This window comes from Trachurus japonicus, chromosome 10, assembly GCF_045865225.1.
Source record: "Trachurus japonicus isolate A0001 chromosome 10, Traja_1.0".
Lineage (NCBI taxonomy): Eukaryota > Metazoa > Chordata > Actinopteri > Carangiformes > Carangidae > Trachurus > Trachurus japonicus.
In genome coordinates, this window is record NC_140916.1 from 30,164,574 (window position 1) to 30,179,044 (window position 14,471).

At 49.3% G+C, this 14,471-nt stretch overlaps 1 protein-coding gene across 2 annotated transcripts in view; it reads left to right on the forward strand.

Moving 5' to 3' along the window:
* Nucleotides 1-4,678: 4,678 nt before the first annotated feature.
* il1rapl2 (interleukin 1 receptor accessory protein-like 2) overlaps nucleotides 4,679-14,471 on the forward strand; it is a 668,322-nt gene continuing 658,529 nt past the window's right edge. For both annotated transcript variants that reach the window (XM_085788549.1, XM_085788550.1), the window contains exon 1: nucleotides 4,679-5,450. The gene's annotated coding sequence lies outside the window, so the exon portion shown is untranslated. The remainder of the gene's footprint in view (nucleotides 5,451-14,471) is intronic.

Consider the following 14,471-nt stretch of genomic DNA (forward strand, 5'->3'; position numbering starts at 1 on the left):
ATTCAGTGGAACTAGAGGAATGAATTCCCCTCCCAACACAGCAAAGAATACAAAGTACAGCGGAGAATCTTTTACCCCACCATTAAAGGTTCATTCCTGTCGCTCTCCAAGGCCCTTCATGGCTCTTACTCAGGGCCCAGATGGACCCAACACACACATGCTGAAAGCAGACAGACATATCTAAAGTTCAGTTTCAAATTACACCCAAGACGCAGTCGGAGAGTCCATCATTATAAAATGGCAGTCTCTCAAGCACCTGCCAACAATCGTCGGCAAGCTCATGCGGCACCCTCAAGACTTATAGGCCTAATATCTATGTGAGGCAACACCTCTGCTCATATGCCCCTTGAGATCAAGAGATCAATTGTCAAGCCCATTGAGTCTTTCCAATTCCTGGCGAAAACCTTCACTGATAACCTTAACATATCCCAATGAGACAGGTTTTCTGAAGTGGAACGTCTGTCCTCATCTACTCGCCCTTACATCTGCAGCTAATATGTATTCTGTTAGCCACAGTAGCGGGTATGAAACGATAAGAAATCAACATCGAGGGAATGTTTCAGAATTCATCTCAATTAAAGATGACAACACTCCCAAATGATGCTCCCTGGTCTTTTGATCAGGCCACTACTTTGGTCCTGACTAATATCTGAGCAAGTATTTAAATCATTTCTTGCTTTCATACAGACATTCATGTAGTTATTGTTACACTTTCATGTCCTGTCTTTTCTTTTTTTGTTTGTTTATTCATTGTTTTTAGAAAATGGTAGCATGCTAATACCCTACAAGAAATGGTACATACTACTCCTGTCCTGCTTAACACCAACACATTAGCAATATCATTGTGAAAGTGTATTAGCATGTTAGCATTCAGCTGCTCTCAGTTGTCTGATTTTAATTTCAGTTGGAGTGCTAAACAGAATTACCATTTTGGTATTACAAATATATTCCTTTTAGATAATGGTTTTCTTCAAACTGTTGTGAACACTTAAATGTTTCTTTGTCCAGTTTAAGTCAGCACCAACTGACAGTCCATCCAGGTTTATATACCTACCTCCTCTCCTTCCAGGGACAAGGTCCAACATATTTTCCGCACTGGTGAGTGACTCACTGGTTGTCTGCTGCCCTCCATCTAGGAGCTGCATGACACCCGGGTGAGGAAAAGGCCAGGAAGGACCGTCAGTGACCCTATACATCTAGTTAACCATCTGTTCCAAAGCCTTCCATTTTTAGATGGTCTGTGATACCAAGGAATCACCTGTCCACACCGGCAGGCTCCTCACAAGAGCAATGATTCAAGATAACCAGCTTTAACAAGCCTCACTGCACTCACATCTCCTCACTGTGCAACTGAATTATCTATCTTAAAGCCTGTTAATATTTAATACATTCAAATGTGTGTGATTTCACACTGCTTTCCGTCTGCACATCACTGTGTAACCTCAGACTTTGCACATTTTGGCACATTTTGGCCTCAGAAATGTGTAGTTCGGTCTCCAGCGTGCATCATTCATTTCATGCATCTCATTCCTTTCACTGAGACTTATTTTATGGTATTCTGGACCCCTGTGCTAATGAATACTCATTATATTTCCTCCTAGAGCTACAGCTGTACTGTTTGCAAGACTGCTCAAATGCACATTTTTAATGAGGCCTGGACGTAGAGCTCTATATGGAGTCTCATGTTTTTTGAATGTCTCGTCGTTTCCCCCCCCCCCCCCCCCCCCCCCAGACATGCAATCTCACCTTCACACCAGGCGCAGTTGACCTTACACCATCTGTGTGTGTGGTGGCTCTCTGCACGAAGGGTAGTGTGACAGAGTTAACGGATCAAATTCTGATTATGTCGACTGCATAGTGCGGCAATTAGCACTTAGAGATCATTTGAGGGAGACGGTCATTACAGCACATGCTCAAGAGACACATGTTTATGTTCGAGTGACAATGACTTAAGTGTTGTGACGACTGTTGTCTCTTTGTGTTTTAAAACAGTCCAGTTTTTTATTTGATTTTTTTACTCGACTCAGTGATAAATAACCTGTACCTGGATGTCATTCAGAGAAGTAACGAAAAACGATGAATTTTGTTGCTTAAATTTGAGGAAAGTTATTTTTGCAGAGTGTAGTTTCTTTATCCTGTTTTGGGGGGGAAAAAACAGGCCTGAGGCATTCATCCAATAAATAGAGTGTGGAAGGCTTTCTTTATCCAGCATACTCACCAAGCTTTACTGGGAAAAGTAAACTAATACTGGTCAGGGCCTCCCTTTGTTGCCAATACAGCCTCGGTTCTTTGCAGTGATAGAGACTGTCCTTTAGGTTCACGTGACAGGATCACATCATTTCTGCACCTCCATGCTGCCAGTCTCCCATCCTACCCCATCCCTAAGGTGTTGATTCAGACTCCTGCTGCAGCCTGGCTCCTCGGTCCAAATCCATTCTCGCTTACAGCTGCTGCAAGAAGCGCTGCAAGTGTTGTGTTGTGTTGACTGAAGTAAAAAAAAAAAGAAAAAAGAGTGAATGTAAATCTGAGAGAAGAATCGTTTATTATTATGATGATGAAATGTGAATAGGGGTCAGTATAATTTATTTTCTAATATGACAAGCCAGTGAGAATATATCTATCTATCTATCTATCTATCTATCTATCTATCTATCTATCTATCTATCTATCTATCTATCTATCTATCTATCTATCTGGCACTAATGTGTTTAGTATATTTTATTCCCAACTTTCAATGTTGAGCTGAGCTTCTGTTTCATCCTCCCCACCTCTGGTTGTCCTTCCTTCCTTCCTTCCTTCCTTCCTTCCTTCCTTCCTTCCTTCCTTCCTTCCTTCCTTCCTTCCTTCCTTCCTTTCTTCCTTCCACCTGCTCTTACTTTCATCTTCTTATCCTCACTGAGCTTCTGTCTTTTCATCCCCCTGATCATTTCTCTCTTCAACCAAAAGGGGGCAACAAAGCGGCACTTTTCACCATCCTGAAACACCCAAAAGAGAGAAGAAAAAAAACCCAGCAGCAACACTTGCATGTGTTTACTCCCCCTCTCTTTCACATACCCTCGCTGTCACTAATCTCCTCCCTGATTCTTCTTGTTTGACCTCACTTCTTCTCTTAACTGCTGCCTGCTGTTTCCACTGTTTTCACTCTGACCACTGACTCCGTCATTAAAAGTCAGATCAAGTCCCGGGCAGTCCCGCACAAACGTTCGCATAAAAACTTTTGAGCGCAACTACAATAAAACATAATCTAAACATCTCCTGTATGTGACTTTGTGTGTGTGTGCGCGCGTGCGTGTGCGTGCGAGCGTGCACGTCTCGCGGTGCTGAAGGAACAGCGCCCTTCACGTGGGGGACTGTGAGCAGCCGAACGGAGCAGCGGGCTGCCTGTCCCATTCATTTCTGTTGGACTCTTATCTCCAACAACACAACCATCCCCTCTTTATCTAGGACAGGAAACTATCTGGAATCTGGAAATGTGTGAGGGTTTGAATATCAACACGCACGGAGGAAGGATATTTCTTTAATTTTTTTTGGTCTCTCTCTCTCTCTCTCCGGTTGCTCTGCGCTCTCTTGTGGACTCTCTTAAGGCACTTTGGATAAAAGGCTCCGCAAGAAATGGCAGATTTCATGTCTCTTATCAGTCCCTCTCTGGGCAGGTGTTGAAGTATCTGAGGGGAACGAATAATGAGAAGAAGTATTTTATTTCTACAAGGAGGAAAAAAAGAGGCGCATCACTCTTCTCTTATTATTTCAGTTACCGAGCCAAAAGTGGGGTTTCTCTTTTTCTGATTTAATCACAGGAACGGACTCTCTCCTTCAAATATCCTCCTCTTTGTCCCTCCATCGCTCTGTCCATTCTCAGATTTGTAGCTGAGAGCGAGGAGATCCAGCATCCCCCCCTCTCTCATCCTTCCTCCTCCTCCTCCCCCTCCTCCTCCTCCTCCCCTCGGTTTGGAGGAGAAACCAAAAGAAGCGGCTCAAGGCTTCGCGCTCTCCCTTCTCCCGCTGCTCGAGCGCTGCTGCGAGAAGGATTTTCAGAAGTCATTTCAAGTGGACTTCTTTTGTGATTTTGGCAGTCAAGTACAGTCCGGGATCGCGTCCAGGGGAGAGGAGCTGGGCACAGCACTCTGACCTGTGAGGGTCGTGTTTCTGGAGAGAGAGAAAAGTAAAGACGGACCGAGAGGAGGAGAGGAATGGGAGAAGCGTGGTCTCTCATTTCCAAAAACGTCTCCTCGGATGGATTGGGACTAGAGGGAAGACTTTGCGTTGCATCCTAACATTTTATATTAACTGCTGTCTGGATATGGACTGACTGCTTTTATTGATCAGCCGACTAATTGATTGATTGATTGATTGATTGATTGATTGGCTGATTGACAGTCACACTATCACCTGGCAAACTTGGATTTGTGTGGGATTTAAAAACGGAAAATGAACCCTGCACTGCAGCTCCTCTGATTTGGCACATGACGATTCCTCTCCAACAGCACCTCTGGATTGATTAATTGGTTCATCAATACATCGACGACCTGTACAGTGAAACCTTAACGATTGATTATCTTATCATTAAGGCTTTTAAGGAGTTTTATCTTCACCTAAACGTATTTAAAAGAAAATAATATCCTTCGGTAAACGCCAATGAAACTCACATGTAACAGCAAATGTTAAAATCCATTTAGGATTATTGAATGTTAAATCTGCTATAATAGCGATCCACCTGAGCACCATCGCTGCATTAGAGCTCCTGTAAGGACATTACAGGCTACCACGGGGTTAAAAAAGTGCCATAAAGTGCTGTAAGAATGACTATAAACTAATTAACAGCACATCCCTACTGCATGAATACTGTAAGAATTTAATAGTGATTATTACACTGCAAGCTGCTACGCGGGATTCCAGTTTGGAGATTGGAAGTTATTTTTGGCTGCGCAAAGTAGAGCGCCTCTTCCACACCACTGCCCGGACAGAGACAGAGACAGACTGAACACAGAGGTCTACCTACTTGTCTCTGTCTTACATCCCGTCCTGGAAGACAGGAGTGGGATAGACAGAGGGCGGAAGAGAGAAAAAAGAGAGGGAGAGAAGGGGAGGATGCGTAACTGTGGTTAATTGGAGGAGACTTTAGCCGACTAACATTTTGGAGAAGGAGGGAGAGCAGAGGGAAGGGATTGTATTGTGATCGCAGCCAGAGAGGCTGCCTATTACAGCTTATAGTTTGTTTTTCTTTTCTTTTGGAAGCGGGTAGAAGAGGAGACAAGCCCCCTCATCATTTGTTTATCTATCGCGCCGTCAGTTTGGAGTGGAGAGACTTGGCCACTCCGGCCAGGTCTGTGACAGAAGAGAGAACCAGAGGTGGAATTATTCCAGCAAAATTGTTTTTTAACATTTTCGTCTGGTCAAGATTGTGTCACCTGCGCCGCTCGGATTCAGGATTAGTTTCTCCAGATCGTAAGGTAAGAAAATATCTCTCTCCCAATTTGTGCGCACATGTGTGATGAGTGTCATCTATGGGCTGTTTGTGTTTATGTGGAATATAACATAGATTTAGTGATGGAGCGTGCGCGCACTTCTGCTCCGTGGGTGTATGTGAGAGGTGAGAGACCGGATGGCACAGAGAGAGAGAGAGAGAGCGTTTTTACGCGCAAACGACAGCGAGAAGGAGGTGGAGTGTGTGTGTGTGTGTGTGTGTGTGTGTGTGTGTGTGTGTGTGTGTGTGTGTGTGTGTGTGTGTGTCTGCGTGCGCGCGCGCGTTCTCTTGATGACGAGGGAACAGTAGAATTTTTAACTTACACAAAATCAGCTTAATTAGCTTAATAATAATAACTATTATTGTTGTTACTATATCTTTCCATAGTCAATTTGTAGCCAATAGGCTGCTCATTATTCATTCATCAAGCTGCATGTGTGTGGAACATGAGTGCGCTAAAAGCAGGGCATCACGTGTGAAAGTCGTTCCCGTGAGGGAAGAGAAGGAGCAGCAGTCATCTTGAGGATAAACACACCTCAAGTCGCAGCTGGAAAAGCAGAAAGTCTGTTTGGGTTGGGGTCAAATTTGTGTTTATTTGCCCTTATATGATCCCTGCTTTTGGAGGGATTAGAAGACAATGGGGCCCTGGACACAGGGATATAGACCTCCCCTCTCTCTGGGTCCCTTAATGTGGCTGTTGTGTTGTGCCTGTTGTAGACTCACTGCATCTGTCTGTGGTTATTCTGTGTTTCTTCAAAGTCATTTTGCATATCTTTGGTTGGTTTGTGTCTGTTTGAAGTCATTCAGTGCCTCTCATTCCATTTCATATCTCTTTGTGGCAGTTTGTGTGTCTGTGTGGTGGTTTGGTCTCCATTTGTGATCATTTTGTGTTTGTTGTTGCTTTTTTATAATTGTCTGTTTTTTTGTGTGTTTCCAGTGTTTTTGCATCTTATAGTTATTGCATCTGTTGTGTGGTCACTTTGCATCTTCAGAATTGTTTAATTGATTCTCATCTGTGAAATATGAGCAGCAGTTCAGGTCCACGGCTCCTCAGCTGCCACTGCCTCGGGTTACAGTAGAGAAATTCTTGAAGTTGTGTATGCGTATGCACGTAAACACACTAAAACACACACTGTGATTAAATAAAAAGCAGTGAGAATATGCTCAATGAATTCCCTTCACCCAGTTGCACCTTTGGGTGAAAGGGTGCCGTTTTGGTTCCACTGTATAATTTTCCCATTTGTTCAAGTCTTCCCAAACACAGACGCTGTTTGTCTGAGTGTTTTACAGCCCAGCAGGTGCTTTCTCCCCCACCCCCTTCCCTCTCTCTCTTTCTCTCTCTCCCTGCGAGTGTGTACAGAGAGAGAGAGAGAGAGAGAGAGAGAGAGAGTGAGATTCTATGTGTGTGTTTGTGGGAGAGGGGACACCGACAGAATGTGTGTTTATTGTGTAACAGTGTGTGTGAGAGGCGAGAGGAGGACAGAGTGGATGTGTGCCTTCTAATCGTGTGTGTGTGTGTGTGTGTGTGTGTGTGCGCGTGTGTGTGTTCGCGCGCGCACGCTCCACAATGCAACAGCAGGGCATTCACACACACCTACACACACAAGGGAGGGATGCGTGGGGTTTAATTATCTCGGCCGTTTAGCAACAAGGTGCGCATCAATCTCAGAATGGAGGGAGACCAAGCTCCCATCTGAGACTGCAGGTGTGTGTGTGTGTGTGTGTGTGTGTGCGCGTGTGTGTATGTGATTTATGGTGTGAAGCCGATGTTGTATAGATCAGACTGGTAGGTAGATGGACTGGCAACAGAGTGACTCTGTCACACTGACCAGTGCTGGCCATCCATTACTGGAGTGGGGGGTAGTTTACTGCAGGGATGAGAGAGGATGAGAGGAGATTGAGAAAGAGAGGGGAAGTGGTGCAAGCAATCAGCCCCTGATAACGAGGGAAATTAGTGTCCATCCAGAGGGTCACTGAAGAAATCTGAGTGGTTGTGAGATGATACTGACAGAAGACAGCTGTCTGTAGCCAATGGTTCTATTTGCATCCAATGCTATTTGCACTTGGTGTCTGTAGCCAACATCTGCACACAGGTGTCTGTGGTTAGCATTAGCTATGTACTTACAGTAGGTGCCTTCAACTAACAATATGTTTTTGCACTTTTCAATCTAGGCACTATACCCTTAGGGCCGGATTTACTAAGATCTCAGATAACGGGCGCTATATTGTTTGCGCCCGCTATAATATTGCGAGTTTGGTTAGTGCACGCAAAACAGGTGATCTACTAAGAGTAACCCGCTAAATGAAAACACGTGCAAACCGCAATATGTAAATGAGTGTTTTGCGCGTGGTAATCGTTTCCGCCATGGAGAGACTAGAGAGTGGACAGAGAGCTGGACGGACGAAGGGACAGAATGACATTTGATCCGATGCATACAATGACAGCATGTGTGTCCATCTCTCTCGCGCTCTGTTTAGATAAATAAACACAAATCGCTACAGGGCCCAACTTGTCATATAGTGACGAACAGGCAGCAGCTGCAGCGACAATCACTCACCTATAATATGTGTGTGCCGCCCATGATCCAGTGGATTAATAGAGAGCTCAGGTGGGACACACGGATCTAAACGCTCTGACCACTGACCAGAGGGATCAAAGACGGGTGAAGGCAGCGGTGGGACGGGTGAGCAGCCAGGTGAGAGGAGAGGAAAGGAGAGGAGAGGAGAGAAACGCACTGCAGGACAGACGTGCCCCGTGCGTAACGGCGCATAAATGACTTTTAACACGGCTGAAAAACTGTTACAGAATTACCCAGACGTGAGGAAATGCAGAGATGTAAGATCACGGGACTCTGACAGGTATCAAATCAATAAACGCATACGTTTTAGCAAAGTTGTATCAGTTAGTACATGGTTTTCAGACGTGGTAAATAAAGACGCAAAAACAGCCACCGCAATCTCTTCCTGGTTTGGTAAATCACATTGCACACGCTAAATAAATCTATTTGCATCTACTCCTCCCAGTATTCTGCACGTTCTGGCTGAAACGGCCATATTTACATATTCATCAAGGCAAACACGCTAAATGGATCGCATGTGCTATTCTGCCCGTGTGAGGGACGCAATCCTCGGTGCGTCCGGTTAGTAGATCAGGTTCCACATGTGTTTGCGCGTGCAATCATGTTTGCACACGTTTTAATACACGCAAACCTTTAGTATATCCGGCCCTTGGGGTATTTGCACCCATCATGGGGTCTGTGGCCCACAATGCCATTTGGTGCATGCAATGGACAATATTGTTTTCATTTAGGTGTTGTTTGCACCACAGTGTCTGTGTAACGGAAGGTCCGGGTGCACTCACTCACCCATAAAGGACGTGCAAACCAGCCTGCGAAGCGATCATTGAGCTCTTGGCAAAACGGTTTGCATCGTCGCCCGCTATGCGGGAGACCAGAGCCCCATCAAACCCCGCCTAGGGCAGTCCATACCGAAACACAACGCAGAGGGCCAGATAACATCGGCTACATTTGCATTCTACGTAGAGTGTTATATGAACCTGGTTGTCTGTAGCTAACAATGATATTTGCACTCGTGTCAGTTGCCTATTTGTACCTTCGTGCCTATCCACAAGTTTCTGAACGTCATCTATGGTCAAAACCGGAAGCCGGTCATGCATTTCCGGTGGAATTGTACATTTACGTTTCCATGGTTTTCATTCGTTGTCATAGTTGCTGTAAACGCATGGATCTATTAATGCTGGCTTTTAACACGGATGTCAATTTGTGTGATATCCATTGTTAAAAGCTGGTGTGATGATCCATGCGTTTTACAGATTTTCATTGAAAAAAAAAAAAATCCATGCATTTACCGCGACTACCGAAACCATGGAAACGTAAACATAAAATTCCACCGGAAGAGCAAAACCAGCTTACGTCTTTGATGTTCAGAAAAAGGTGGATAGAGAACGAAGGTTACGATATTGTAACCCTAGTTATATTAACACAGGCGGAGCCCTCTACTGGACTCTATGGGTATATCTCTCCTCCAATCGCGTACGCGCGATGGCCCACTGAAATTTGCATGTACGTAGCCGGCCAGTATGGCGTGCCTACCTTTCCCGCCCTTAGGCTATATAAGCAGATGCACCGCCAGCTGCCCTCATTCCACCAAACTTCAGCGTAAGGCGAAAGAGCGGCAGGGCCCTAAGTAGAGGGCTCCGCCTGTGTTAATATAACTAGGGTTACAATATCGTAACCTTCGTTATATCTCACACAGGCTTCGCCCTCTACTGGACTCTATGGGTACAGTAGGCGAAGCCCCGATTTATGTACTCCCTGCCGCAGGAGAGGCTCTGCCCACTGACCACACCAGCTACCGGTTAGGTACCAAGACCCAGTCACCACTTTATTAATCTTAACCACCGTATGGAGTGATAACGGGTCCAACTTCATCCCAGTTAGCAGCACCTGACTAGGCTGGGTGAAGTTGTGGTCTAACCTCGCAGGGGTCCTGCGCACCTCCTGCGCACCTCATTGACAGTGTCCTAGCAGAGCACAGTCCAATGCAGGTGCATGACACCCTGTGGGGATCAAGTATTAAAAAACACTTGACACATCCTTCCTCTCACATGTCCTGTGACCCTACAGTGAGCACAGACCTGGAGAAGGAGCCTGATACATCCAAGAGATAGAACCTTATGAACGGGCAGGGTGAAGACCACGATGCCGCCGTACATATGTCCTCAACACTCGCACCACTGAACAGGGCCGTAGACGTCGCCACACTTCTTGTGGAGTGCGCCCGGACCACAGTGGGCGGTTCTCGACCCGCTTGACTGTAGGCTGAGAGGATGCATTCACACATCCACCTCGCCAAGCGTTTCTTGGACAGGGCTCTGCCAGCCATCCCGTCACCATAACACACAACCAACTGGTCGGTGTTCCTGACAGTGGCTGTTCGGTCGACATAGTATGTCAACGCACGCACAGGGCATAGGAGATGCAGTTTCGCCTCCCTCGAATCCTCATGAGGGGGAGGGTGAAAAGCCTCCAACTGGATGATTCTGGACCGAAATGAGCTCCTTATGTTCTTAGGAAGAAAGGAGGGGTTCGGTTTAAGGATGGCACCACTGCGGTCCCCCCGAAGGAGTAAACAACTCGGGTGGACTGACAGGGCACACAATTCGCTCACTCTCTTGGCTGACGTCAGAGCAAGAAGCAACGCTGTCTTGAACGACAACACCTTTAAGGAGGAGCGTTCCAAAGGCTCATAGGGGTCCCTTGTGAGGGCCTCGAGTACCAGTGGTAATTCCCACTGTGGTACAGAAGTGCGTGCCACTGGTCGTAGCCTTCTGACCCCCTGCAGGAACCGTTTTACCAGAGGGTGGGCGAAGACTGGACCTCCGCCCAACCCTTCATGGCATGATGAGATGGCTGCAGCGTAAACCTTAACAGTCGCGTGAGACAGCCCTCTATCAACCAAAAGCTGTAGAAAGGAAAGAGTGTCTCCCACTGAGCATGTCAGTGGGTCCACTTCCCTCTCTTCGCACCAATGCTGGAAACATTGGCATAAAGTAGCCCTCTTGGCCATGGAGCGTGTGCAAACGCGTCCACCCCCAGGGTGGATGGTCTTGCGGGCTCAGGGAGAACCAATGGGGGCAGTGGGTGTTCGACCTGTTGGCAAACAGGTTCACCGTTGCCCTCCCGAATCGTGTCCAGATCTGCTGTACCACTTCTGGTTGCAGTCTCCACTCGTCTTCCAGGGGGCCGCCCCTTGACATGAGGTCGGCCCCCCTGTTCTCGATTCCTGGAACGTGGAGGGCTCTCAGAGATTGTAGGTGCTCTGAAGCCCATGACCACAGGTTCTCCGCCATCGCTAACAGGGCAGCGGAATGTACACCGCCCTGTCTGTTGATGTAAGCGACTGTGGTGCGATTGTCGGTCCTCACCAACACGTGTCTCCCCCTTAACAGGTGACTGAAGTGTTGGAGAACCAGGAACACTGCCTGTAACTCGAGGAGGTTGATGTGGCGGTCCTCCCCCGGAGGCCACACACCACCTATCGCCCTCCCCAGGCAGGTGCCTCCCCGCCCCATCAGGGAGGCGTCCGTGAACACCGACGTGTACGAGGTCACTCGTCCTAGTGGTGTTCCGGTCAACAAATGTCGTGGGGACCCCCAGTACTGCAGGTTGCCCCGCACTGTTGGGGGGACCGTCAGCAGCCGAAACTTCTGCCTCTTGAGGTCTAAGCGTAGGCTGGCGAACCATCTCTGCAGGCGACGCATGTGCAGCAGTCCTAGTGGAACCACCGGGTGAGCTGCTGCCATGTGCCCCAGTGCTTGCATGACGGTCAAGGCTGTGACACGTGGACCCTGTTGCAGCTTGAGAACCTCCTGCTGTAGGGCTGTCCGTCTGGACTCCGACAGAGTGGCTCTCAGGCTGACAGAGTCGAGCACAATCCCCAAGTATTCGGCCCGCTGGTTTGGTTGGGGGTTGCTCTTCTTCCAGTTGATGGCAAAACCCAACTTGGTCAGGTGAAGTATCAACTGAACTGTGTGAAAAATGGCCCATTGTTTGGACCTGGCCATCACGATGAGGTCGTCCAGATAAAAGAAGGCCCTCATCCCCTGGCTGTGCAGCGGATGTAGCGCTGCGTCCACACATTTGCTGAACGTACTAGGGGCCATGGGAATAGCCAAATGGCAGCCTGTTGTATTCGTAGGCTGTTCCCTGGAATGCAAAACGCAGGAACTTCCTGTGTTTTGGTGCCACCTCGACGTGAAAATAAGCGTCCTTCAAGTCGATGGTTGAGAACCGATCGCCTGGTTGGACGAGTACCAGCAGCCTCCTTGTGGTTAGCATGCGGAACGTTTTGCGACCGATACGTGTGTTCAGGGCACGGAGGTCCAGGATGGGTCTGTAGCCCCCTGTCTTTTTGGGAACCAAAAAGTATGGGGAGTAAAAACCTCGTTCCCTGTCGTGAAGAGGGACAATTGACACGGCCTGTTTTGATAGCAGGTCCTGAATTTCCCCCTCGAGGAACTCTATCTCTTGTTGAGAGGATAGATTCATCTCTTGTATGCCCCTGAACGCTGGGGGGAGCCCGCAGAACTGGAGAGAATATCCTAGTCTGAGGGTCCTGTCCAGCCAGTCTGTCAGTACGCAGCTGCTCTGCCAAACCCGCCATAAACGGGAGTTTGGCCCATGGGGGGCCCTCTGTGAAAGGGCTGAGTCGTCCCTGAACGCACCAGGCCCGTTGTCCGAGCTCGCGGGGCCGTCCGTGAACGCATCTCTGTTGTCCGAGCCGGCGTGGTGTCACCTGAACGCACCACCGCCGCCCGGCACCTCACCGTCATGACGTCCCTGCCGCTGTTAGATCCGCCCGTGGAAATAACAGCCACAGGACCAGAGCGGTCAGACACGTTGGCCGCTCCACTGCTGTTTACCGGGGAGACAGTTCGTGTTAGCCCGGCCGCTTCACTGGAGCGGCGTGGGTTAAACGAGCGTGAGGCAGCCGTCTCATTGTCCGGAAACACAGCCCTGCCGTGCTGCTGTGAACGATGCTTGTCACCGCTGTAGCCGTTAGCTCGGCGGTGACAACCATCGCTCCACTGCTGTTTACCGGGGAGACAGTTCGTGTTAGCCCGGCCGCTTCACTGGAGCGGCGTGGGTTAAACGAGCGTGAGGCAGCCGTCTCATTGTCCGGAAACACAGCCCTGCCGTGCTGCTGTGAACGATGCTTGTCACCGCCGTAGCCGTTAGCTCGGCGGTGACAACCATCGCTCGTCAGCCGGTCAACACGCTGAGCCGGACGCACCGTGGAAGTGACACGGTGTCGGCTAGCAGCGCGCGGGGCTAACTGTGTGGTCGCTACAACCAGTGGGGAGCGATGTTTTCTTGTGCAGCCTCGCCGGTTGTAGCGCTCATATAGAGGGACAACGGTAGCTTTTACCCGGTTGACAACGGTGCTCCGCTCTACCGCGTCTCCCACAACGGGGACGGTAGAGGGTGTGTTGTGTGAGTGTGCTTGTGAAACCGTGACCGGGGGGCCTTGCTTGCCGGGCCCGCTGCGGGGATGTGACGGTGTAACACAAGCCACCGGCAGCCTGACCGACGGTGTAGCGGTGACTACACCGGCCGGGGCTGCGCGGCAAGCGGGGAGCATGGTGGAGGTGGGAGGGGGAATTTTTGCTCTGTTAGTGGAGTAACATGTTTTAATAAAAACATTTTTCACATCCACAGAACAGTGAACACAAGCAGAACATACAGAACCATATGAACAATGAGGGAGGGCGGCGAGGCAGCCTGCCGGTGCCGTCCCTCCCGTTAACTGCCACTTTGGTCGCTGTGTGCCCCAGGACAGCTTCGTCCTGGGTGTGCTGCGAGCCGCCGCGGGACGGGACGCGCTGGGGTCCCGTGCGGGGCGTTGCTGCGGCGGGCCCGCTGGGGCCGGCTGTGGGTCAGCTAGGGGATCCGCCGCGGAGAAGCCTCTTCGCTGGCGGCGATCCCTCCGCCTCGCCGTAGTGTTGCGCGGGGCAGCTTGACCTCTCCCTTCTGCTTGGCGGCGACAGCGAGCGGTAGATGACGGCTCAGCTGCGCCTTTTCCTCCTCCAGCCTCTTTAGCCGCTGCGTCACCGTAGTGAGGGAGCCAAAGAGACCGGTACAGCCAGAAGATCCTCTCGGTCCCTTCTGGGGAGGGCGGTGAGACCTAGCCAGACGTGGCGAGAGCCGACGCCCGACAGTGACATCACTCGTCCGGCAGCAGTAGCAACTCCCTGTCTTGTTCATCTGACCGATGGTCCGGCCGAGATACTCCATAGTGTCAGGGGAAGGGGGGGCGTCGTGCGGGAGTGAAGCCGCCGCTGCTACGCCCAGCACACCGAGGTTGTTTGCTGCTGCTGCTGCTAGTTGCGCGCCCAGCTGGAATATCTTGTCAAAATATTCCAGCGTGTCCTTATCCTGCAGCAGCGGTGGCAGTGGCTTTCTGTGTCCTGACCAGCCGGCTGAGT